Source organism: Arachis stenosperma, chromosome 6, assembly GCF_014773155.1.
Source record: "Arachis stenosperma cultivar V10309 chromosome 6, arast.V10309.gnm1.PFL2, whole genome shotgun sequence".
NCBI classification, from domain to species: Eukaryota; Viridiplantae; Streptophyta; class Magnoliopsida; order Fabales; family Fabaceae; genus Arachis; species Arachis stenosperma.
Genome location: NC_080382.1, coordinates 49388917 through 49414306, shown reverse-complemented (window position 1 = coordinate 49414306; position 25390 = coordinate 49388917).

Sequence of the window (25390 nt, the reverse complement as noted above, 5' to 3'; positions counted from 1 at the left end):
AATGTCCTTAATTTGAATCCTTGGTTAGCTTAGACTAGTGAGAGTGTTCATGATTTAAGTGTGAGAAAATTGGGTTTGGAAACATTTGGTTTGGGAATTACGTATTATATATTTTTAGTGGAAATGAACAAAATAGTTGAGCACATATTCTTGTATTCAATACCTTAATCATATGCATTGAGAAAAAAAAAAGAAAAATAAAAAGAAAAAAAAAGAAAAAAAAAAGAAAAAGAGCAAATAATAAAAAGGGGACAAAATGCCCCAAAGTAAATGATGATAGCAATGCATATATACTGTACTCAATTTGGGATGCATGAATATGTGGTAAACATAGTTAATGGGTAGTTAGATTCTATATTCTGATTACATGGATTGTCTTAAGTTAGGTGAGAAGTTTAGGTTAATTAAGGATTCAAATTTTAGTCCACTTGACCAAATACAATCTTACCTTGACCCTAACCCGATTACAACCTTTAAAAGTACTCTTGATATGTGTATCTATGCATTAAAATTTTTTTGATTGTTAGATGAAGAGCAAGTCTTAGAAAGCAAGATTAGTAGAGAACCGATAGAATCGAACCTTAAACACTTGAGTGGTTAGAGTGTATACACTTCCAGTGAGGGTTTGACGCTCGATTCTTTGTTCCCGGCTTTCACGAGCTTTCTTCTTGAAAGTCTATTTGTACTTCATTTTATGATTTGAATTAGTGGAATCTATTTTATATTTGTTCTTGAAGATTTATTTACTTTTAACCAAGTAGGTAGAAGCATTTTCGCATGTAATTGCATTCATATAGATTGGTTGCATTTAATAAGTCTTACCATTCCTCTTCACTCTTATGGTTCTCTTGAGCTTAGCACGAGGACATGCTAATGCTTAAGTGTGGGGATATTGATAAACCCTATTTTTAGGGTTTATCTTGTGCTTAATTCGGTGGATTTTATCCACTATTCTCACACTTATTCATAGAATTCGCATGTTTTATATTTTCCTTCCTGATTTTGTGCTATGATTGAGAACATACTTCTTTGGCCTTAAATTTGCTATTTTTAATCCTCTCTTATTACCATTTGATGTCGTGATATGTTTGTTAAGTGCTTTCAGGGCTTATAGGGCAGGAATGGCTTAGATGATGGAAAGGAAGCATGCAAAAGTGGAAGGAATACAAGAAATTGAAGGAATTGCAAAGCTGTCAAGCCTGACCTCTTCGTACTAAATCAAACATAACTTGAGCTATAATGGTCCAAATGAGGCGGCTCCAGTTGCATTGGAAAGCTAACATCTGAGTCTTCGCGATGATATACAATTTTCCATAGTTGTCTTGCTGTTAGATGACATGTACGCGTGCATGACGTGTACGCGTAGATAGTGCGGTAGACAAGCGATGCGTACGCAGGCATGACACATACGCGTGACGGAACCACGTGCTGTACGTATCAAAAATCGCTGGGGGAGATTTTTGGACAGTTTTTGGCCCGGTTTCAAGCCCAAAAAACACAGATTAGAGGCTGGGAGTGGAGCAGAATCATAGACACTTCTCATTATTCACAATTTAGGTTTTAGATGTAGTTTCTAGAGAGAGATGCTCTCTCCTCTCTCTAGGTTTTAGGGTTTATCTTAGTTTTAGATTTATTTCTTCTCAAATCCAGGTTCAATGTTCTTTTAATTTAGTTTTCTTCTACTTTTATTTATTCTAGCACTATGGTTTATCTACTTCTCTTTTCAATTTCCTTATGTTGCCAATTTAGTTTATGAATGTTTGATGTTAGATTCAATTTTCATATTATTGTAATTTATGTTTTCTTTGGGTATTGTTGCTTTTTTTAATTTGTGTTATTGATGCTTGCAATTGGTTGTTTAGATTTAATATTCTCTTATTAATTTTCTATGTTTTTATTTTGTGCCTTCCAAGTGTTTGAGAAAATACTTGGTTGGACACTAGATTAGACTCTCCTATTGGCTTTGGTTGGGTAATTGGTGACACTTGAGTTATCAAACTCCTTTGTTGATTGATAGTTGAAAGTTGCTAGTTGATTTGGATTCCACTAAAGCTAGTCTTTCCTTAGGAGTTGACTAGGACTTGAGGAATCAAATTGATTCATCCACTTGACTTTCCTTCATAATTAGAGGGTTAACTAAGTGGGAGCAATGAACAATTCTCATCATAATTGAGGACGATAATAAGGATAGGACTTCCAATTCTCACTCCTTGCCAAGAGCTTTTATAGTTGTTAGTTTGTTTCCCTTGCAATTTACTTTTCTTGTCTCTTAATCCAAAAAACCCCAAAATATACAACTCATAACCAATAACAAGAACACTTCCCTACAATTCCTTTGAGAGACGACCCGAGGTTTAAATACTTCGGTTATTATCTTGATCCCCTTGAGCTTAGCATGAGGACATGCTAATGTTTAAGTGTGGGGAGGTTGATAAACCACTATTTTATAGTTATTCTTGTGCTAAATTGGGTGGTTTCTATCAATTATCCATACACTTATTCATGTAATTCGCATGTCTTACATTTGCCTTCCTAATTCCGCTCTATGATTGAAAACTTGCTTCCTAAGCCTTTAAATTATCAATTTTTAATTTCTCTTTTTACCATTCGATTCCGTGATCTGTGTTAAGTCTTTTCTGGCTTTATAGGGCAGGAATGGCTTGGAGGATGGAAAGGAAGCTTGCAAAAATGGAAGGAACACAAGAAACCAAGGAGCTTACCAGCGAGGATCGACGCGCACGCACGGCTCACGCGTGCGCGTGATTTGAAGCATTCCATGGCGACGTGGACGCGCACCTAACGCGTATGCATGACACGCGTAGAAGACCATCGACGCGTACGCGTGACTGACGCATACGCGCAACGTGAGTAATAATCTGCGACTGCAGAATTCGCTGGAGGCGATTTTGGGCTGAGTCTGGACCCAGTTTCTGGCCCAGAAACACATATTAGAGCTAGGGAACAGCAGAGACTCAACACATACATTCTCATTCATTAGTTTTAGTTTTAATTTTTGAATCTGGGAGAAAAACACTACTTCCTCCAGGGCTCTTCATAGTTATACCTGTTCTAGTTTTACATTTTGGATTGGATACTGAGAAGAGTTACTACCTCTGTTGAAGTTTTTATTATTCTAGTTTGTTCTCTATTTCCTTCCTTTTTATTTGCCATTTACTTTGTTTAGAGCTACATATGGATATTTCTAATTTTGGGATTTATTAATGCAAAGAGTAATTTTCCATTTAATTCAATATTTGTTTGCTTGCCTCCAATTAATTTAATTACTATGTCTTCTTTCTACTCCCTTTACATGTATGCAAAAATGGCATCAATATCAATGGACTAGATTTCTCACTTGACTTGGGAGTTGATTAATAGGAGACCCCTGAGTTGGAATACTCAAGTGTTAATTGATAATTGGGAGTTGTTGGATGGCTCTCTAGTCACTAACACTAATCCTTCCCAAGGTAGAGGATTAGGACTTTTGAATAGAAGTTGGCTCAATTACTTGACTTTCCTTTATTCGGTAAAGGTTAACTAAGTAAAAACAACAACCTATTACTAATTAATCTTGGAAAAATCCAACAAGGATAGAACTTCCGATTAATCTTCTCCTAGTCAAGGCTTTTTATCTTAATTAAATAGAATCTCTCGTTAATTTTCATTGCTTTAATTTCATTCTCCAACTCTAAAATTTATCAGAAACCCTCTGATCAATAAATAGCACTTTCTTAGCAACTCGTTGGGAGACGACCTGGGTATTCTATTCCCAGTATTTTATTCTTAAATTGTGACAACCCTTTTTAAATTGATACGCAGAATTTCCGTCGGTTAATAACTGTACTCACAACATGATTTCCACTATAAATTCTTAATCGGCAATTTTTCACTCGTCATTCACCAAGCAGATGGAGAGGAATCAAGCTGCAGCAGTCACTACTCAACCACAAGCTCAAGAAGAGTTCAATGCAGAGGCAAGAGGTGATTGAGAGCAAGCAAATTATGTTGGAAACTCATCAAGGCAAACTTATGATCCACACTCCAAAACTTATAATCCTGGTTGGAAGAATCACCCAAACTTTGGGTAGGGAAACCAACAAAACCAGAACCAAGATCATAGGCCTCAAAACTCCAACCAATACAATAATTCCACCTACCAACCCCCCAACTGAATATCATATCAATCTCCACACAACAACTCTTTTTAGCCTCCATATCAAGCACCAATTAGCCATTCTGCACCTCCCAACTCTAACTTGCCACCACCATCTGAGGATAGGATCTCCTAGATTGAAGCCTTGCTCAAAAATCTCTGCAAGGAGGTCTAAGACAACAAAGCATTCAAGGAAGAAGTAAGGACTAATATGAAGAACCAAGGAGATACCATCAAGAAGCTTGAATCTCAAGTGGGATACCTCTCTCAGCAAATCCCTAAGCCTACTGACAGCTTTCCAAGTAATACTGAGAAGAACCCAAGAGGAGTGACCAAGAGTATGAGATGGGAGGAATGCAAAGCAATCACTCTAAAAGATGAAGAGATTCTGGAGGAGGAATTCAGCAAGCCATCATAGCATACTCAATGAATTTCAAAGGAAAGACTGGAAGAGAAAGAACAAAGAATAGACTCTGCACAAATTAATGAACCAATGGAGAAGGAAATCTTGTGCCCCTATGTACCAATGGCACCTAACCCATTTTACATTCTACAACTTTCTTTTTCATTTTGTATTAAGTCTTAGTCTACTTTCATGGACTTGTTCTTTCTTGCAATTTTACATTTCATGCTTGTATTTAGTTTGATTTACTTTCATGCAATTATAATTTCTTGCAAATGTTCTTAGAGTGATGATGAATTAAACCTCCACATCATTAGGGGGAGGAGCTCTATTGTAATTCACATGACTGAATGACATTCTTCTTCTTCTCAATCCGCTTGTTGTAGCTAAGGGACATCTTCTATGTTTATTGTGACCCATTCACTTTGGAAGGGGATTTTGGATCAATTGAATCTCTATGTGAATCTCGAAAAGGGAATCATAGAGATTAGAATTGACAATCTATCCCTCATATTTCTCTTGATCAACACCATTCGGGAGGAATTAAGGTCTTGAGAATTTGTGTGGCTTATGGATAAGAGAATGCACTTAACCTCTTCTCATGACAATTAGATCAAGGAATTGGCAAATTGATTGTGTTTAGAGAGATTGAGTTGCCAAGGAATTGGGGCTCAATTAATTACAATCTGCCATAGATCTACTTCATATGATTGAGAATGAAGTTGAGACCCATTGATTCATGATGGATTATGATATCTCCAATCCCTAATGAATCTTTCTTTCTTGTTATTCTTAACCTTAATTTGCTTTAGTTTCCTTTAATTGCCTTGAATTTACTGCTTCCTTTAATTCACAGCACCCAAAGCCCTTTCCATTTCATGCAATTAACTTTCCATTGCTATTTACATTCTTGCCTTTACTTTCTTGCCAATTAAGATTCAGTTATTTAGTTTCTTGCCATTTAAGTTTCCATCATTTACATTTTGCAATTTACTTTCAGCACTTTAATTTCTTGCAATTTACATTCTGTCAAGTTAATTTCACCAAACTTTTTCGATATTAGCATGACTAGACTCATCACCCAACTAAAATTGCTTGATCTATCAATCCTTGTGGGATCGACCTCACTCTTGTGAGTTTTACTACTTGATGGGACCCGGTATACTTGCCGGTAGGTTGTGCGGATGTGATTTTCCACCCTCAGTCATACTCTCGTTCCACCCCCAAATTCATAAAGATGAAGAACGAAAATATATCATAGAATGGAATCAAACATGAATTAAGGTAGAAAAGTAATAATATTAATCCCTAAGAATGAGTAGAGCTCCTATCCTTTAACTCAAAAGGTTTAGCTGCTCATACTTTACAGAAATAATGTGTGATAAGTTTTGAGTGGCTAAAGATCCTAAACGTGGGTGATCTTCTCCTATATATACTAATTTAATAATTAAAAATTACAAAAATGAGATAAACTAAGCAAAAGGTGTAAAAATTCACTTATGGGCCCACTTGGTGATTATTTGGGCTAAGCTTGGCGTCCAAGTTGGATGAGTGGGTGTTGAATGCCTGCTAGGGGGTTTCCACGCTGCCTTGTGCTCCCTTGCTGGCATTGAATGCCAGTTTTGGGCGTTCAATGCTGGCCTTGGTCCTTCTTGGGCGTTAAACTCCAAGGCGTAAGTTGGGCATTCAATGCCTATTTTGGGCAGTCCTTTCCAAAAAGAAGTATAGACTATTATATATTGCTGGAAAGCTCTGAAAGCTAGCTTTCAAACGCTGTTAAGAGCGCATCAAAGGCATCTCTGTAGCTTAAGATATGCTCGTTGGAATGCACAAAGATAAGGATCTGACAACATCTGCTATCCTTTCTTTGCCTCTGAATCAGACTTTGCCAAAACTTGCCATTTTCACCCAAAATCACCTAAAATCATAATAAAAACACCAAAACTCATAGTAGCATCCAAAAGGTGAATTTCGCACTAAAACCTACTAAAACTTGATAAAATGCAACTAAAAATACTAAGAAAATAATAATAAAAATAGTATAAAATATTTGCTCATCATAACAGGGAACTTAAACTATTGCTTATCCTCAAGAAACCAAAAAAAAGATAGGACAATTAGAAGAGAAAAATACAATAGGTCTCAGAGTTGTCAATGAAGCTCAGTTCCAAATACTGAATGGGACTATTAGCTCTTTACTTCTAAATAGTTTTGGCATCTCACTTTCCTTTGAAGCTTAGAAATATTGACATCCCTTGGAACTAGAATCCGGATGATATTATTGGTTCTCTTCTCTTGGTTTTTCTTGATTCTTCTTTCTGGTGCTTTGCACCTTTGAGCCTAGCCGTGACTCTAAGCGTTTTGTTTTCAAGTTTTACCACTGGATATATAAACGGAGAACCCTTTGGATTCAAATTTAGCTTTGCATAAATTCCCAGACAGTAGTAACCAGAGTTCTTATGTGTACTTTTTTGCCACTTTGGATCACGACTTTAACTACTCAGTCTCGAGCTTTTTAATTGACACCTTCACACCACAAGCATTTAGTTAGGGATGGCAACTCATTTGAGCTTTTTAAGCCAATTTTTGACCCTCCTAACCATTGATGCTCAAAGCCTTGGATCCTTGATCTTTTCTTTTTCTTTTTATTTTTTTATTTTTTTTCTTTTATTTTTCTTTTTGCTGCTTTTTCTTGCTTCAAGAATCAATATTTTTTATTTTTCAGAGAATCAATAATTCTCCTCTAAATTCACTGTTTTTCAAGAGCCAATATGCTCAACTTCAACATCAATTATGCACATTTAATTCATATATTCAAAAAGTAATTGCAAGGCCACCACATCTAATTACATGGAATAGCTCATGATGTACTTGAAACTTATGTATCTCACTGTTTCTTTTTCAAATAAATTTTTCTTTAAGCTTGGTGGCAGATACATAGGATATCTTATAACCAGAACAAAAGAAAAGAAAATGACACTAAAAAGGAACAAAATACTGGATGTAATCATGCACTAGAATAGAAAACAAACAATAAATTAAAGTAAAATGAAAACAGAACTAAAATAAATAGAGGGATAATGGGACTCAACAACCTCAGTAACGGCGACTACTGCTTCCTCCAGAGAATCCAATGGAGCGTTTCAGCTCCTTTATGTCTCACCCTTGTCTCAGCAATTCCTCCATCAATCTTCTCTAATCTTTTCTCATCTCATGGAGGATAGTGGCGTGCTCCTTATGTTCCACCCTTAGCTGGTCCACGGATGAAGTCAGCTCTTCTATTGATGTATTCAATTGATCCAAATAGTCCCGAGGAGGAAAATACACCCCTTGAGGCATTTCCGAGATCTCAGGTGTTAGTGGCTGAACAGGCTTATGCTATGGTCCGTGTGCAAGCCCCCTGGCATGCTCCATCCTCCGTTTGGTGATGGACTTGTCCTCCTCAATCAAGGTGTCTCGTGCTACGCCTATTCTGGCAGAATGGCATATATGATAGATGAGGTGAGGGAACGCTAGCCTTGTTTGGGTAGAGGCTTTGTCAGCTACTTTGTAGACCTCTTGAGGTATTACCTCGTGCACTTCCAGCTCATTTTTTAGGGTTCAGAGGTAGAAGCGGGAACTTTTCCCTTTCTCTTCCTTGAAGATTCGCCAGCTTTTGGTGCCATAAAGGAAGAGTAGAGGCAAAAAGTGGAGCTTTTGCAACACCAAACTTAAGAACTTTGCTCGTCTTTAAGCAAAAGTAACAAAAGAAAAAGGGATACAGTAGAAGAAGGAAGAAAAGAGAAAAGAGAAGGAGAAGAAGGCTTCGGCCAATTCAGAAAATAGGGAAGAAGAGAAGTGTGTAAAGTATTGTGTGTAAGAGGGAGAAAATGGTAGGTAGGTGTGTGTGTGAAGGGAGTGATGACGGGGTATTTATAGGATTGGGATGGGGTAGGGTTTGGCTATATGGTAGGGAAAATGGGTGAGAAAGGATTGAATTTGAAGTGGGTGGGTTTGTGTGGGACCCACTGGCTTGAGAAGCTTCAAATATTTGACTTCTCTACCCCCTACCTAGCGTTCAACGCCAGGAATGGGCGTTAAACGCTCATTGGGGGCCAAAAAGTTAGCCTTGGCTACTCCATAGGGGGTGTTTGAACACCCAGATTGCTCATATTTTCACATTCAACGCCAGCGATGTATCCTTGAGGGGCGTTGAACGCCCAGCTTCCTTCCATGCTGGCATTCAACTCTAGGAATGCTCCTTAATGGGCATTGAAAACCTAAATGGTGTCAATGATAGGTTCTTCTCTGCTTCTGAATGGGCTTTGGACGCCCAGCTTCTTTCGTGTCTGGCGTTCAACGCCAGCAAGAGGCTCTCCCCAAAGTGTTTTGTTTTTCATCTCAAGCGTCTCTATTTCTGTTCTAAGTACTGTAAATGATCACAACGTTAAAAACAAGGGAAAACTATGGAAATCGACATAAAATAAAATAATATGAACTTAAACTAAATTAAACAAAAGAAAGAGAATACTATGCATATGGTTCGGTTGCCTTCCAACAAGCGCTTCTTTACCATCAATAGTTTGACGGACAGCTCCTTTATGGAGGTAGATAGGGGCTCAGATCTTCACCCCTCATGGTGAACTTTCTTCCTGTGCTTTCATGGATGAGCTCCACATGTTCTAGAGACAAGATCCTGTTCATTGTGTGTAGAATGACTGGACTCTTAGTGAAGACCACTCTTATGCTAGTGAGAGATCTTTAGTTGGAATCTTCTTGTTCCTCCAGCCTTTGGGCACCTTCTTCTTAGTACCTCCTTTTTCAATAGCTAATGATGGATGCCCAACATCAAACTTAGAATTGATGTCCGGGGGCTCTGTATAACTTTGTACTGAGAGAGAAAGTTGGAACACTAAGTGTTGCACAATGGTACCTCCATTGTCATAGGGAGACTGAGGGTTAGGGATCTTGAACAAGATGTAATCATCCCATAACCTCAAGACTAGCTCACCTCTTTCCACATCTATCAAGGCCTTAGCTATTGCTAGAAAATGCCTTCCCAGAGTCTAGGATCACAAAATCTGTAGGGAGGTAAAGGTCTTCAACCTTCACAAGGACATCTTCCATCATGCTATATGCCCTTTTCAGGGACTTGTCTGCCATCTCTAATAAGATCTTCGCTAGCTGTACGTCTTGAATTCTGAGCCTCTTCATCACAGAGAGAGGCGTAACATTGATGATTGAGCTATGGTTACATAATGCCTTCTCAAAGGTGATGGTCCCTATAGTACAGGGAATCAGGAAGCTTCCGGGATCCGGCAGCTTCTGAGGGAGCTTCCTTTGGACTAAAGCACTGTACTGCTTGGTTAGCACCACAGTCTCATCTCCCCTCACAGCCTTCTTTTAATATATCATGCTCTTCAAACATGCCATGGGAGGAAGTTTTTTCTCCAATGCCTCTACATGAGAGGAAATGGCCTTAGCTTCCTGAGGATTGCCAAGAACCAAGCAATTTGCTCCATCTTAGGCTCTTCTTGCACATTTGGAGATGGATGTTCTTCAGGTTTCTCTCTCTGTAAAGGGGCGTGCAAGGTAGCATTCACAGTCTCCTTATGAGCCCTGATCTCTTTTAGTTCTTCAGTAGCAGGCTCCTCTTTGGGTTTGGCCTCAGCTTCCACAGTGAGAGCCTTGCACTCTTTCTTTGGATTTACTTTCGTTTTGCTGGAAAGAGTGTTGGAAGGGATCTATGGGATCCTCTTGCTCAGCTGTCCAACCTGTATCTCCAGATTCCATATGGATGACCTAGTTTCTTCCATGAAATTGTGCGTGGTCTTAGAGGGGTTAGAGACAATGGAGGTCAGGTCAGAGAGGCTCTGTGTGGGAGTTGCCATCTGCTGCTGAGGGGGTTGGAACGATCTGTTGTTGAACCTATTCTTGTTCGTTCCACCCTGAGTGTTGTTGAAGCCTTGTTGAGGCCTCTTTTGATCTCTCCACCCAAAGTTAGGGTGGTTCCTCCATCCCAGATTGAAAGTATTCGAATAGAGATTATTGTTAGAGTTTTTGGAGGGGTTTCCCATGCAGTTCACCTCCTCCATGGTGGTCCAGGTATTGTCACCAGTGTCCACCTCATAAGCTGTCTCTGGACAGTAAGCAGCTGAGCTATGTGCCCCACTCAAGTGCTGAGAGATCATGTTGATATGCTAGGACATGAGTTTGTTCTAAGCCAGGATGGCATCTAGAGTGTCTACTTCCAAGACACCTCTCTTCTGAGCTGCCCCATTGTTCACAGGGATCCTCTCAGAAGTGTACATATATTAGTTTTTGGCAACCATGTCAATAAGCTCCTGTGCCTCTTCAGGCGTCTTCTTCATGTGAAGGAAGCCACCAGCAGAGTGGTCCAATGACATTTTGGACATCTCAGAGAGGCCATCATAGAAGATTTCCAACATTGTCCAATCTGCGATCATGTCAGGAGGACATCTCTTAATGAGTTGCTTGTATCTTTCCCAAGCTTCATAGTGGGATTCACCCTCTTTCTGTCTGAAGGTCTGAACTTCCACCCTAAGCTTGCTCTGCTTTTGAGGTGGAAAGAACTTGGTCAAGAATCCATTGACCACCTTCTCCAAGGTGTCTAGGCTTTCTTTAGGCTAAGAATCCAGCCATAGTCTTGCTCTGTCTGTTACAGCAAAATGGAAGAGCATGAGCTTGTAAACTTTTGGATCTACTCCATTAGTCTTGTTAGTATCACAGATCTGCAGGAAGTCAGAAATGAATTTATCGGGATCTTCCGACGGGAGTCCATGAAACTGGCAATTCTGTTGTACTAGAGTGACTAGTTGAGGCTTAAGCTCAAAGTTGTTTGCACCAATGATGACAAGTCATCTTATGTTAGTTTCACAAGCATTTTTTACTAGTTTTCATTAGGTTTTATGCACTTTCTTAAGCCAGAAGTAAGCAATTGGATTGAAAATTCATGCATCTCCTAAGTCAAGTACGTGGTTGTTATTGTGCTTTTTCATAAGGTTTTGAGCCACTTTTAATGGATGTTATGAATGATGCAAATACCTTATGATTATAGCAAACTTTAAGTCATTTTGTTTGATTGATTGTAGGAGAGAATAGGGCCTGAAAGAAGAGGAAAAAGCAGGGAAAGAAGCAAAGCAGGGGAAGTAACGTTGGTGACCAAGTTTGTCCACCAATATTACCTCAAACATTGGAGGCAAATGCAAAAGCCGGTGCCTACGTTGGAGGGAACGTTGGCAAGCCAACGTTACACCCAACGTTGTTGATGTAAAATGCTTTCTGGAAAATGGAAAAAATGTGGCGACGCGTACGCGTTGTAATTTTGACAATCCACGCGCACGCGTGGATAGAGCAACGTTTAAGGGAACGTTGCCAGTCTAACGTTGTTCTTAACGTACGCGATCTGAGTTCAAAAAGCTTGATTTTGAAAAAGTGTATCGACGTGCACGCGCATGCAATGCGTACGCGTAAGCCCATATTCTGACAATCCACGCGCATGCGTACATGATGCGCACACGTGGATAGAGCAACGTTTGAGGGAACGTTGCCACTTAAACGTCTTCGTAATGCTTTTAAAAACTGGAATTTTGGGATTTGCATCAACGCACACGCGTATGGTACGCGCACGCGTGGATTAGTATTCTGACCCCAAACGCACAAAAGAGCAAGTCACGCTTACGCGTAGAATGGTAAATTACACCATCCATGCGTATGCGTAAGCCACGCGTATGCGTGGATATACGAACGTTGGCGCTCCAACGTTGAGTCAAATGTTGATGATAGCAACCAAAATTGATTTTTCCAAAAGGACATTTATCTGAACGTTGGCCCAAAAATGTTGACTCAAACTTCAACTCCAGAAATGCATAATTGGCACACTTCTCTTCCAAGCTGCATTTGGAGCTAACCCAATCAACCTCATTAATGATCAACAGGCCCAATCCAAGAACCCAAAAAGAATTAGAAAGTGTATAAATTGAGAAGAATTTGATTTAGAGAGGCTAGTCAGTAGGGTATTGTATAGAAAGTTAGTTAGATCTGAAATTGTATTTTTCCTTCGGCATTCTTTCTTTAACACTTCACTGTAACTTTCTTATTTTCTGGTTTTACTTGAGCAATGATGAACTAAACCCCAAATTCATTAGGGGGAGGAGCTCTATTGTAATTTCAATGAATCAATAAAATTCTTCATCTTCTCAATTCAATTGTGTAGCTATTGGGTATCTTTTGTTTTTATTGTGAATTATCTTCTCCGAAAGGGGATTTAATTTAGTGAATGCTTGTGTGAGCCTCGGAAGGGAAATCACTTGCATTAGAATTGGAGCTCTATCCTTCATTACTCTCTTGATCAATACCACTCGGGAGGAATTGAGATCTTGAGAGTTAGTGTGGCTTATGGATGAGAGAAATGTGCTCTAACTCTTCTCATGACAATTAGATCGAGGAATTGGCAACATTGATTGTGATTAGAGAGATTAGATTGCCAAGGAATTGGGATCCAATAAATTTTAATCCGCCATAGATCTACTCATATGATTGAGAAAGGGGTTGAGACTCAATTGATTCATGATGGATTATAGTATCTCCAATCCCTGATGAATTACTTTCTTTGAATTTCTTCAATGTAGACCTCTCTGCTTTCACTTTTCAGTTAATTTGTTTTGCTGTTTGACACCATGCACCCAATTCCATTTACAGTTTTCGCAATTTAAGTTTCCCTTCAATTTAAATTCTGCAGTTTTAATTTCTTGCACTCTAAGATTCAGTCGTTTAAGTTTCTTGCAATTTAAATTTTAGCTCTTTTAAGTTTCTTGCACTCTAAGGTTCAGCAATTTACCTTTCTTGTCATTTAAGTTTCTGCCAATTTACTTTCAGTAACTCAATTTCATGCTATTTACCTTCTGTTTGTCAATTTTTACTCAAATCATCACTTGTTAGCTTGACTAAATTCATCACCATACTAAAGTTGCTTAATCCTTCAATTCCTGTGGGATCGACCTCACTCCTGTGAGTTACTACTACTTGATGTGACCCAGTTCACTTGCCGGTTAGTTTGCACGGAATTCGTTTTCCGCACCATCAACTAATGGCGGGTATGGAGATGCTGCACCCACAGAAGTCAGAATTGGGTGTAGTATAAGATCCAAGGACCTTTCTTGCGTCTCCTCTGATATCTGGGTTAGCTGCCATTGTTGTATCTTTAACTTCCAGCTTAAGAGCTTCCATGAGGTTCCCTCTAGCTCTGTTTGCTTGAGCTTGCTGCAAACGTCTTCTTAAGAGTCTCTCAGGTTCAGGATAAGGGTCAACAAGGAGTCTTTATCCCTATTCCTGCTCATAAACAAAAGAAAAAAACCAATAGAAAAAGAAAGGAGTCTCTATGTCAGAGTATAAAGAGCTCCTTGTTAGAGAATTAGATAAAGAAAAGAGAAAATAAAGGTGTCTTTTATTAAAAAGATTTTCTGAAAATAAGGAGAGAGAATTAATTAGAAAATTTTCAAAAAAGATGAGAGAGAAAGAAGTAAAACATTTTTGAAAAAAGAAAAGAGAGAAAAAAGTTAGCAATTTTTGAAGAAGATGAGAGAGAAAGAGGTTAGAAGGTTTGAAAAAGAGAAAAGAGAAAGAAGAATTAAAGAGACACTAAACTTTTAAAATTAAAATAAGATAACACAAACAAACAAGCAACTAACTAGATTTGAAAATAAAAAAAATTGAAATCAAAGAAATTTGAAATTTAAAATGAAAAGTCAAATAATGAAATTAAAATTCAAAAATTGAAAAAGTCAAGAGAGAGAGAAACAAGATAAGATAATATTTTAAAAATTTAAAGCTTTTAAAATTCAAATTTAAAAGAAAGAAAAACAAACAAAATACTAAACTTTTAAAAATTGAATTCATGTTAAAGATAAGATAAGTTTTAAAAAAATAAAAAAATTTAAAATTCAAATTTTAAAAGAAACAACAAGATACTAAGATTTAAAATTTTAAATTTGAAAGAAGATAAGATACAAAATTTTGAAAATCAAATAAAAAGTTAAGATAAAGATTTTAAAGATAGAAAAGTTAAACAAGAAAAACAAGATTGCTAATCAAGACACCAAACTTAAAATTTTAAATTTTAAATTGAAATAATTTTTTTTTGAAAAAAATTAAAAAGGAAAAACAACCACTAACAAGACACCAAACTTAAAAATTTTGAAATCAAAGACACCATTTTTGAAAATTTGAAGAAAAAACACTAAATGACACTAAACATAAAGATTTTGCGATCAAACACAAGAAAATAACCCAAAAAATTTCGAACCAATAGGTAAACAAGCAAGATCAATTTTCGAAAATTAATAAAAGAAAAACCAACAAAATCCAAAAAGCACACCAAACTTAAAATTTGACACAAGACTCAAACAAAAGAAAAATATGACTAAGACCAATTTTGAAAAATTTTAAGAAAAGAAACCAATAAAGTTCGAAAAGAAAAAACAAGAAACACAATTAACTAGAAAGCAGTAAAAAGTACCCTATCTAAGCAGCAAGACAACGGGTAGTTTGTCGATCTTGAACAATCCCTAACAACGGTACCAAAAACTAGGTGCGTGAAATTAGAACTCGCACAACTAAATCGGCAAGTGCACCGAGTCGCCTAAGTAATACCTCAGGTGAGTGAGGATCGATCCCATGAGGATTGTTGGATTGAGCAAGTTGTAGTTATCTTGCAGATCTTAGTCAGGCGAATAGAAAAGGTAATTGTTGTTGTAGGCGCATAAAATAAAACAATAAAGAAAACAATACTGGATTGGTGTAAAAACAACGATGGGGAATCAGTTAAGGCCTTAGAGATGCTTGTTCTTCTAGATTAATACTTCTTACTGACTTCTTTAACAATGAGTGATTCATTTAGTGGCAAGACTGTAAGTGATGAAAGCCGGAAATAGTGGTCATTAATCTCTTCTGATCCAGATCACACGCCGGTGTTAATGGTCATCCAATCTGAACGAGGGTGAAGCTTACGCAAATCAGTTTTTGGTGAACCTACTCAAAATGCCACAGAAAAAGTCAGATCTTTTGAATCAGAGAATGATGCTATGTATTCTAGCCTTAACTCCACAGAGACCTCAATTACCCATGACTAATGAGATTTCATGTCATGTATCCCAATTAGCCCAAATACTCTCTTGAAACCTGTGATGTATTCTCAAGTTGTAACTCAATACTATTCGGCTAAGGCTTCGCAAGAGCTCATGTAGAATAAGGGGTCATACTTGATGCCTAGGCATCTTAGGCTTGTTTCACAAGCCTTTTTCATTAGTTTTCATTTGGTTTCATGCACTTTCTTAGGCAATAAGTAAGCACTTGGATGAGAAATGTGATGAGCGGATATTTTATACGCTTTTTGGGGGTAATTTCATGTAGATTTTAGTATGTTTTAATTAGTTTTTAGTTAAATATTATTTGTTTTTAAGAAAAAATCATATTTCTGGACTTTACTATGAGTTTGTGTGTTTTTCTATGATTTCAGGTATTTTCTGGCTGAAATTGAGGGAGCTGAGCAAAAATCTGAGTTAGGCTGGAAAAGGACTGCTGATGCTGTTGGATTCTGACCTCCCTGCACTCAAAATGGATTTTCTGGAGCTACAGAAGCCCAATTGGCGCGCTCTTAACGGCGTTGGAAAGTAGACATCCAGGGCTTTCCAGAAATATATAATAGTCCATACTTTGCGCGAAGATAGATGACGTAAACTGGCGTTCAACGCCAGTATCATGCTATTGTCTGGCGTCCAGCGCCAGAAACAGGTTACAAGCTGGAGTTCAACGCCAGAAACAGGTTACAACCTGGCGTTGAACGCCCAAAACAGCCTCAGGCACGTGAGAAGCTTAAGTCTCAGCCGCAGCACACACCAAGTGGGCCCCAGAAGTGGATTTCTGCACTATCTATCATAGTTTACTCATTTTCTGTAAACCTAGGTTACTAGTTTACTATTTAAACAACTTTTAGGGAGCGTTTGTTTTCAGGTACTGAGACAGAGACTGAGAGACTGAGACTCAGTATCGTGTTTGTTAGTTTAGAGACTGGTACTAAAATTTCTGTCTCTGTCTCCAAAATTTCAGTATTTCAGTACCTCCAAAAAGTAGGGACACAGGGGACTGAAATTTTTAGAGATAGAGACTAAAACTTTAATAACATTTTATACCTAAAATAAATTTCATTTCAATCAATTAATTCCAATTTTACCCTTTGTGCAAATTAAATTAGAGTTCCATTCTTGTTTCAATTTCTGTCTCCCATTTTGCACCAAACAGAATACTGATATTTGCTTTCCACCTGATGACATTTTTCAGATCTGAACTTTATACACTTTGACGGCATGAGTCTCTAAACTCCATTGTTGGGGGTGAGGAGCTCTGCAGCGTCTCGATGAATTAATGCAATTGTTTCTATTTTTCCACTCAAACATTTGTATGTTCCTATCTAAGATTTTCATTCGCGCTTAATTATGGAGAAGGTGATGGTCCGTGGCATTCATCACCTTCCTCAACTCATAAACGTGTGCCTGACAAACACCTCCGTTCTACATCAGACTGAATGAGCTTCTCTGAGATTCCTTAATCAGAATTTTCGTGGTATAAGCTAGAATTGATGGCGGCCACTCTTGAGGATCCGGAAAGTCTAAACCTTGTCTGTGGTATTCCGAGTAGGATTCAAGGATCGAATGGCTGTGACGAGCTTCAAACTCGCGATTGCTGGGCGTAATGACAAACGCAAAAGGATCAATGGATCCTATTCCAACATGATCAAGAACCAACAGCTGATTAGCCGTGCTGTGACAGAGCATCTGGACCGTTTTCACTGAGATGATGGGAGGTAGCCACTGACAATGGTGACACCCTACATACAGCTTGCCGTAGACGGGCTTTACAAATAATTGAGTTGAATATTACATTGCAGAAATTCAGAGGACAAAGCATCTCCAAAACTCCAACATATTCCCCATTACTGCACAACAAGTAACGATTTTATTCTCTTTTATTTTTCCAATCTAATAATTCCCATTGATAATTCTGATTGATATCCTGACTAAGAACAATAAAATAAACATAGTTTGCTTCAAACCAATAATCTCCGTGGGATCGACCCTTACTCACGTAAGGTATTATTTGGACGACCCAGTGCACTTGCTAGTTAGTTGTGCGAAATCATAAGAAATCTTGATTTTGATATTGAGATATTAATTTCGTGCACCAAAATGTATGCATGTCTTTATTCAATCAAACATTGTTAATTATGTGCATTTTCATGAGATTTATGCAAGAATTACTTGATGCAATGAATGATGCATTATCTTGTGATTATGGCAATACATTGATGCATTTTGTTTGGTTGATGATAGGTAAGAAGAAAAAAGAGAAGGGCAAAAAGAAGCAAAGAAGGCAACGTTAGTGGCCAAAAGTTGCTATGAACGTTGCTATGAACGTTGCCAAGAAAGGAGCAAGCAACGTTGGTGGCCCAAGTTGGCTCACCAACGTTGCCTATGAATGTTGCCAAGGAAGGAGGAAGCAACGTTGGTGGCCAAAGTAGCTCACCAACGTTGCCCATCAACGTTGTCAAGAGGAAAGGAAGCAATGTTAGTGGCCTAAGTTGGCTCACCAAAGTTTCCCATCAATGTTGCCAAGGAAGAGGGGAGCAACATTAGTGGCCAAAGTTGGCTCACCAACGTTGCCCACCAATGTTCCAAGTATAACAAGCAACGTTGGTGGCCCAAAGTTAGCTCACCAACGTTGCTAACAATGTTGCTAGCAAGAGGAGGTGCCAACATTGGTGTGCCAACATTACCTAAAGTTGTCACACCAATGTCTTCGATAAATTCTCAAGTTGCAACTTGAAAAATTGGCTGCGACCCGTACGCGTGGACGACGCGTACGCGTGAAAGTGGAAAATTGACAACTCTCGCGCACACATGGACGACGCATACGCGTGATATGGCAAAAAAAAACAGCTTTGACGCGTACGCATGGGCGACGCGTACGCATGACTTGAAGAACGTTGGTGCATCAATGTTGGGCACCAACGCCAGTGGCAACACCCAAGGTGGCTTATGCATGCAAGGTTAGTGCAATCGTTAGTGCACTAACATTGGTGACTAACACCAGCACCAACTTTCATTCCAATTGGCACCCGTGCAAGTAATGAATATTAGTGAGCTAACACCTCTGTCAACGTCAGAAAGAACCACTCCTAACTTGCTTCAACTAAGGCCAAAGCACACATCCAAAGAGTTGAACATTGATCTAGAAAGTGTATAAATAGGATAGATTTTGAAGTTAGAAAAAAGGCTGGGAAGCAAGGACCCTAATTGGGAAACCCTGAATCATTTTCTTTGTACTTTCTTTTACTTTCATGTACTTTTCTTTTTCTTTTTTTTTTTTTGAGCAATGATGAACTAAACCCCACATTATTAAGGGGAGGAGCTCTATTGTAATTCACATGATTGAATGAAATTCTTCTTCTTCTCAATCCGCTTGTTGTAGCTAAGGGACAACTTCTATGTTTATTGTGACTCACTCACTCCGGAAGGGGGTTTGGATCTATTGAATCTTTATTTGAGCCTCAGAAGGGGAATCATATAGATTAGAATTGAAGCTTTATCCCTCACAATTCTCTTGATCAACATTATTCAGGAGGAATTAAGATCTTGAGAATTTGTGCAGTTTATGGATAAGAGAATGCACTTAACCTCTTCTCATGATAATTAGATCAAGGAGTTGGCAAATTGATTGTGTTTAGAGAGATTGGGTTACCAAGGAATTGGGACTCAATCAATTACAATCCACCATAGATCTACTTCATATGATTGAGAATGGAGTTGAGACCCATTGATTCATGATGGATTATGATATCTCCAATCCCTAATGAATCTTTGACGTGGCGGAAATTGGCAGATTAAGAAATTAATGTAAGAGATACATTGCAAGTACAGTTCTTAACCAACAAAAATCCGCTCATCAATTTTGAAGGGTTATCACAAAATTAGAATAAAAATACTGGGAGTATGAGTCCCAGGTCATCTCCCAACGAGTTGCAGAAAGATGTGCTATTTTATTAATCAGAGGTTTTCTAAAATGCTTTTTGAGTTTGATAAACAGGAAATTAAATCAGAGAATTTATCTAATTCAAATAAAAACCTTGACCGGGAGAAGGTTAATCGGAAGTTCTATCCTTGTTGGATTTCTCTCAAGATCAATTGATAATTAAAGGTTGTTTCTACTTAGTTATCCATTACTGAGTAAAGGAAAGTCAAGTAAGTTGGAAGTCTACTTCTATTCACAAGTTCTAATCCTCTCCCTTAGGAAGGATTAGTGTTAGTGACTAGAGAGCCAGCCAACAATAAACCCAATTACAATTTAGCTCTTGAGTATTCCAACTCAAAGTTCTCCTTTTAATCAACTCCCAATCAAGTTAGAGGACTACTCCATTATCATGAATATAAACTTCACAAAATTAAAATGGGGAATAAAGAAAGACATGATAAACAATAATAAAAAAGATCAATTAAAATTAAAAATGGTTCGTGTATTAATAAATTATAAAAATAATTCAATTGTAACTCTGGACAAATTAAGGATATGAACGAGTAAGTGAAAAGTAAGGAAACAAACTAGAATGATGAAGTCTTGGCAGAGGTAGTAACTCTTCTCAATATCCCAATCCAAAAAAGCAATAAAACAAAATTCTAAGAACTATGAATGTGTAGAGAGAAAACCTAGAGGAGGAGTAAAATCAGATCTAAAAACTAAAACTAAAATTATGCGGAACGAGAATCGTCCTTAGTCTCTACATGTTCCTTTGCTCTAATATGCGTTTCTGAGCCAAAAACGGGGTTAAAACGCGGCCCAAAATCCATGCCAGCGATTTCTGTAAATTCTACAGATCACGTACGTCACACGACCGCGTCGTCCACGCGTTTGCCTCATCCAGCGTTTTATCTTGTCACGCGTGCACGTCGTCCACGCATTCGCGTCACTCGTGCAGATTCCAATCCACGCGCTCGCGTCAGGCATGCGTTCGCACCGCTGTGATTTTCACCAATTCGCACGGATGCGTGAGCCATGCGTCCGCGTAGCTTTTCGCTGGTCATCTCCTCAATTTCTTGTGTTCTTTCCATTTTTGCAATCTTCCTCTCCATTCTCTAACTCATTCATGCCCTATGAAGCCTGAGACACTTAACACACGGATCACGGCATCAAATGGTATAGAGGAGAATTAAAATACATAATTAAAAGATCTCTAGGAAGCAAGTTTTTAACCATAGAACAAATTTAGGAAGGAATTGTGAATACATGTAAATCATATGAATAAGTGGGTGCAGACTTGATAAAACCACACAATTAAACACAATATAAATCATAAAATAATGGTTTATCAATCTTTCTCTTTGTTATTCTTCACTTTGATTTCCTTGACTTTCATTTAATTGCTTTGAATTTATTGCTTTCTTTAATTCCCAGCACCCAAATCCCTTTTACGATTCATGCAATTTAATTTCCATTGTCATTTACATTCTTGCCTTAAATTTCTTGCAATTTAAGATTAAGCACATTTATATTTCTTGCCATTTAAGTTTCTGTCCTTTACTTTTCGGTTCTTAAATTTCTAGTCCTCTAGATTCCGTGCCATTTAAATTTCTAGTCCTCTACCTTCCAGCATTTAAATTTCTTGTACTCTACATTTTGTAGTTTTACTTTCTTGCATTTATATTCTGCTCATTAAATTTTACCAAAACGTTTCAATATTCGATTGACTAGACATATCACCCAATTAAAGTTGCTTGATCTATCAATCCCTATGGGATCGACCACACTCTTGTGCGTTTTACTGCTTGATGCAACCTGGTATACTTAAGGTAGTTATGTGGATTGAACTTTCCCGTCATCCAGTTTTTGGCGTCGTTGTCGGGGATTGATTAAGATTGACAATGATTAAGTAGGTGGTAGTCTCGATTAAGTATTTTTCTTTTGTTTTCTTTAAAGCATACTAACTGCTTGTTATATTGTGTCTACTAACTTTAACATTCACTCTAGCAATAGAGTGTTCTTTTGTCATTTGGTTTGTTTTGTGTTGTGTATGCTAGGGGGAAGAAGAGGTGCATCCACTTTCTTTGATTCTGAACCAGAGAAAACCTTCTTGACACTAAGAAGAGAAGCAAGAGGGAAAGGTGTGATTGGAAAAGAAGATTCAGAAGAAGAAGACCAAGTGATGGAAGACAATCTGCATAACCCACCTGAGGAGGTTGCCAACAACCATGGCCAACCTGCAAGGAGGGTGCTGGCCTCCTATACCATTCCTAACCCAAGGAATTGTGGGAGCAGCATCCTTACTCCCAATGTTCATGCTCACAACTTTGAGCTTAAACCACAACTCATCACCTTAATTGGTTCAGAACAATTGACAATATGGAGGAAGTGCTTCAGAGGACCCAAATCAACATCTCTCTGTTTTCTTGAGAATCTGTTACACTATTAAAACCAATGGAGTGCATCCTGACATTTACAAACTACTCCTATTCCCATTTTCTCTAAGGGACAAAGCCACTCAATGGCTAGAAACCTTCCGAAAGGAAAGCATTACCAACTGGGATGACTTGGTTAGCAAGTTCTTAGCCAAGTTCTACCCCCCCTCAGAGAATCATCAAGCTCAAGACTAAGGTACAAACCTTCAGACAATTGGAGGGAGACTCACTATTTGAGGCTTGGGAGAGGTACAAGGCATTAATCAGAAAATGTCCTGCTGACATGTTTAGTGAATGGGTGAAGCTCCAAAACTTCTATGAAGGTCTTTCTCTGAAGAGAAGAAAAGCATTGGACTACTCTTCAGGAGGGTCATTGCAAATGATGAAGACTCCAGAGAAGGCCCATGATCTCATAGACATGGTAGCCAACAATCAATACTTTTACTCCTCGGAGAGGCAAGCAGCTCCCAAAAGAGGTGTTTATGAACTTGAAGGTGTGGATGCAATCCTAGCTCAGAACAAGTTCATGCACCAGCAACTTCAACAACAAATAGAGATGATGGCAAAGAAGATGGATGGATTACAATTGGGTACAGTGAGCACAACCAGCCAACCTCCAATTGTGTGGGGGCAAAGTAAAGAGAGCTATGAAGCATACAACAGTGAACAGCAGCCTGAACAAGTTCAATACATGCACGACCCAGGTTCTGGCCAAAATGACTTCCATGGGGACACATACAACTCCTCAAGGAGGAACCATCCGAACCTGAAATGGGGTGAAAACCAGAATTAATGGCAGAGGAATTCTAACCCAAATAGCTTCTGCAACACAAACCACCAAAACCATCAACCCACTAACCACAATCCATATAGAAAACCACAAAACACTCCTTCCACATCCACCTTCTATCCACAAAACAACCCCTTAAATAACCAAAACAACTTTCATCAACCATCAACACCCCACACTCAACCACAGCCACATCAAGAAATGATGGAGAAACTCATGACGAATCAAGAAATGGCCAGCAAGAATTATGAAGCTTCTATGAGGAACCTTGAAAGGAAAATTGGGCAACTGTCTAAGTAGCTTGTTGAGAGACCAAGCAATGCATTCCCTAGTGATACCATTCCTAACCCCAAGGAAGAATTCAAGGCCATACAACTAAGGAGTGGGAAGACATTCAATGACAGAGTTGACAGCAAGAAAGAAGTAGAGGTTGAAGAGAATGACAAGGTGAACTCCAAGACGGATGAAGAACCATAAACTCCAAAGAAGGGGAAGCAAGTCCTAGAGACACAAACTATGGTGGTGGTCGTTGACAAGTACAGGAAGGAATACCACATCCATTAGATTGATATGGTGGAGCTTGTTGGTAACTACAAGTGGTCCACCATATCTATCGTCTTCGTACGCACCCTGGAATAGCTCTTTACCATAGTAATATGGTGGGTGTTGGTTGTCACAAAGAGGTCCACCATAACTATTGTCTTGGTATGCATCATAGAATGGTTGTTGGTCATAGTGCATTGGAAGGGGTTGTTGCCAAGAGGGTTGATCAAATCCTTGTGGCTCCTCCCATCTTTGATTGTTCCAACTTTGATGCATGTTCGCATTATAGCTTCCATTCCCTACAACATAATTTGAACTAAACTCAAAGCCAAAGGGGTGAGAATTCATAGTAGAAAAGAAAAACAAAAAAATAATAAAAATAGACAACTAAGTCCTAAAACTAATAAAAACTAACAAAAAAAGTAAAAAGCAAATATTTACAATAACCAATAATAAGGCACACGTTTGCAATTCCCCGGAAACGGCACCATTTTGACGAACGAATTTTAACGGTTGATGAGCGGATAATTTATACGCTTTTTGGCATTGTTTTTACATAGTTTTTAGTATGATTTAGTTAGTTTTTAGTATATTTTTATTAGTTTTTAAGCAAAATTCACATTTTTGGACTTTAGTATGAGTTTTTGTGTTATTTTGTGATTTCAGGTATTTTCTGGCTGAAATTGAGAGACCTGAGCAAAAATCTTATTCAGAGGCTGAAAAAGGACTATTGATGCTGTTGGATTTTGACATCCCTGCACTCCAAATAGATTTTTTGGAGCTACAGAAACCCAAATGGCGCGCTCTCAATTGCGTTGGAAAGTATACATCCAGGGCTTTCTCGCAATGCATAATAGTCCATACTTTGCTCGAGTTTTGATGACGCAAACTAGTGTTTAAACGGCAACTCCCTACCCTATTATGGCGTTAAACACCAGAAACAGGTTACAAGCTAGAGTTAACCGCCCAAAACAGGCTGCAAACTGGCGTTTAACTCCAAGAGAAGTCTCTACACGTGAAAGCTTCAATGCTCAGCCCAAGCACACACCAAGTGGGCCCGAAAGTGGATTTCTGCATTATTTACTTATCTCTGTAAACCCTAGTAACTAGTCTAGTATAAATAGGACTTTTTACTATTGTATTTACATGCTGGGATCTGTGGACGTTTAGTCCTTAAACTTGGAGGCTGGCCATTTGGCCTTGCCTGGACCATGCTAGGATCTGTGTTCAAGAATTATCATACTTAACTAGGAGAATCAATAACATTATCTGGATTTTAAGTTCCTATAGAAGCCGATCATTCTGAATTTCAAAGGATAAAGTGAGATGCCAAAACTGTTCAGAGGCAAAAAGCTAAAAGCCCCGCTCATCTAATTAATACTGATCTTCATATATGTTTTTGGAATTCATTGCATATTCTCTTCTTCATATATGTTGTGATGAGCGGATAATTTATACACTTTTTGGCATTGTTTTTAGTATGTTTTAGTTAGTTTTTATTATATTTTTATTAGTTTTTAGTTAAAATTCACTTTTCTGGACTTTACTATGAGTTTGTGTGTTTTTCTGTGATTTCAGGTATTTTCTGGCTGAAATTGAGGGACCTGAGCAAAAATCTGATTCAGAGGCTGAAAAGGACTGCAGATGCTGTTGGATTCTGACCTCCCTGCACTCAAAGTAGATTTTCTGGAGCTACAAAAGCCCAATTGGCGTGCTCTCAATTGCGTTGGAAAGTAGACATCCTGGGCTTTCCAACAATTTAAAATAGTGCATACTTTGCCCGAGATTTGATGGCCCAAACAGGCATTTCAAGTCAGCTCAAGAATTCTAGCGTTTAACGCCGGAACTGGCACAAGAATGGGAGTTAAACGCCCAAACTGGCACAAAAGCTGGCGTTTAACTCCAAGAAAATTCTCTACACATAAAAGCTTCAATGCTCAGCCCAAGCACACACCAAGTGGGCCCGGAAGTGGATTTTTATGTCATTTACTCATCTTTGT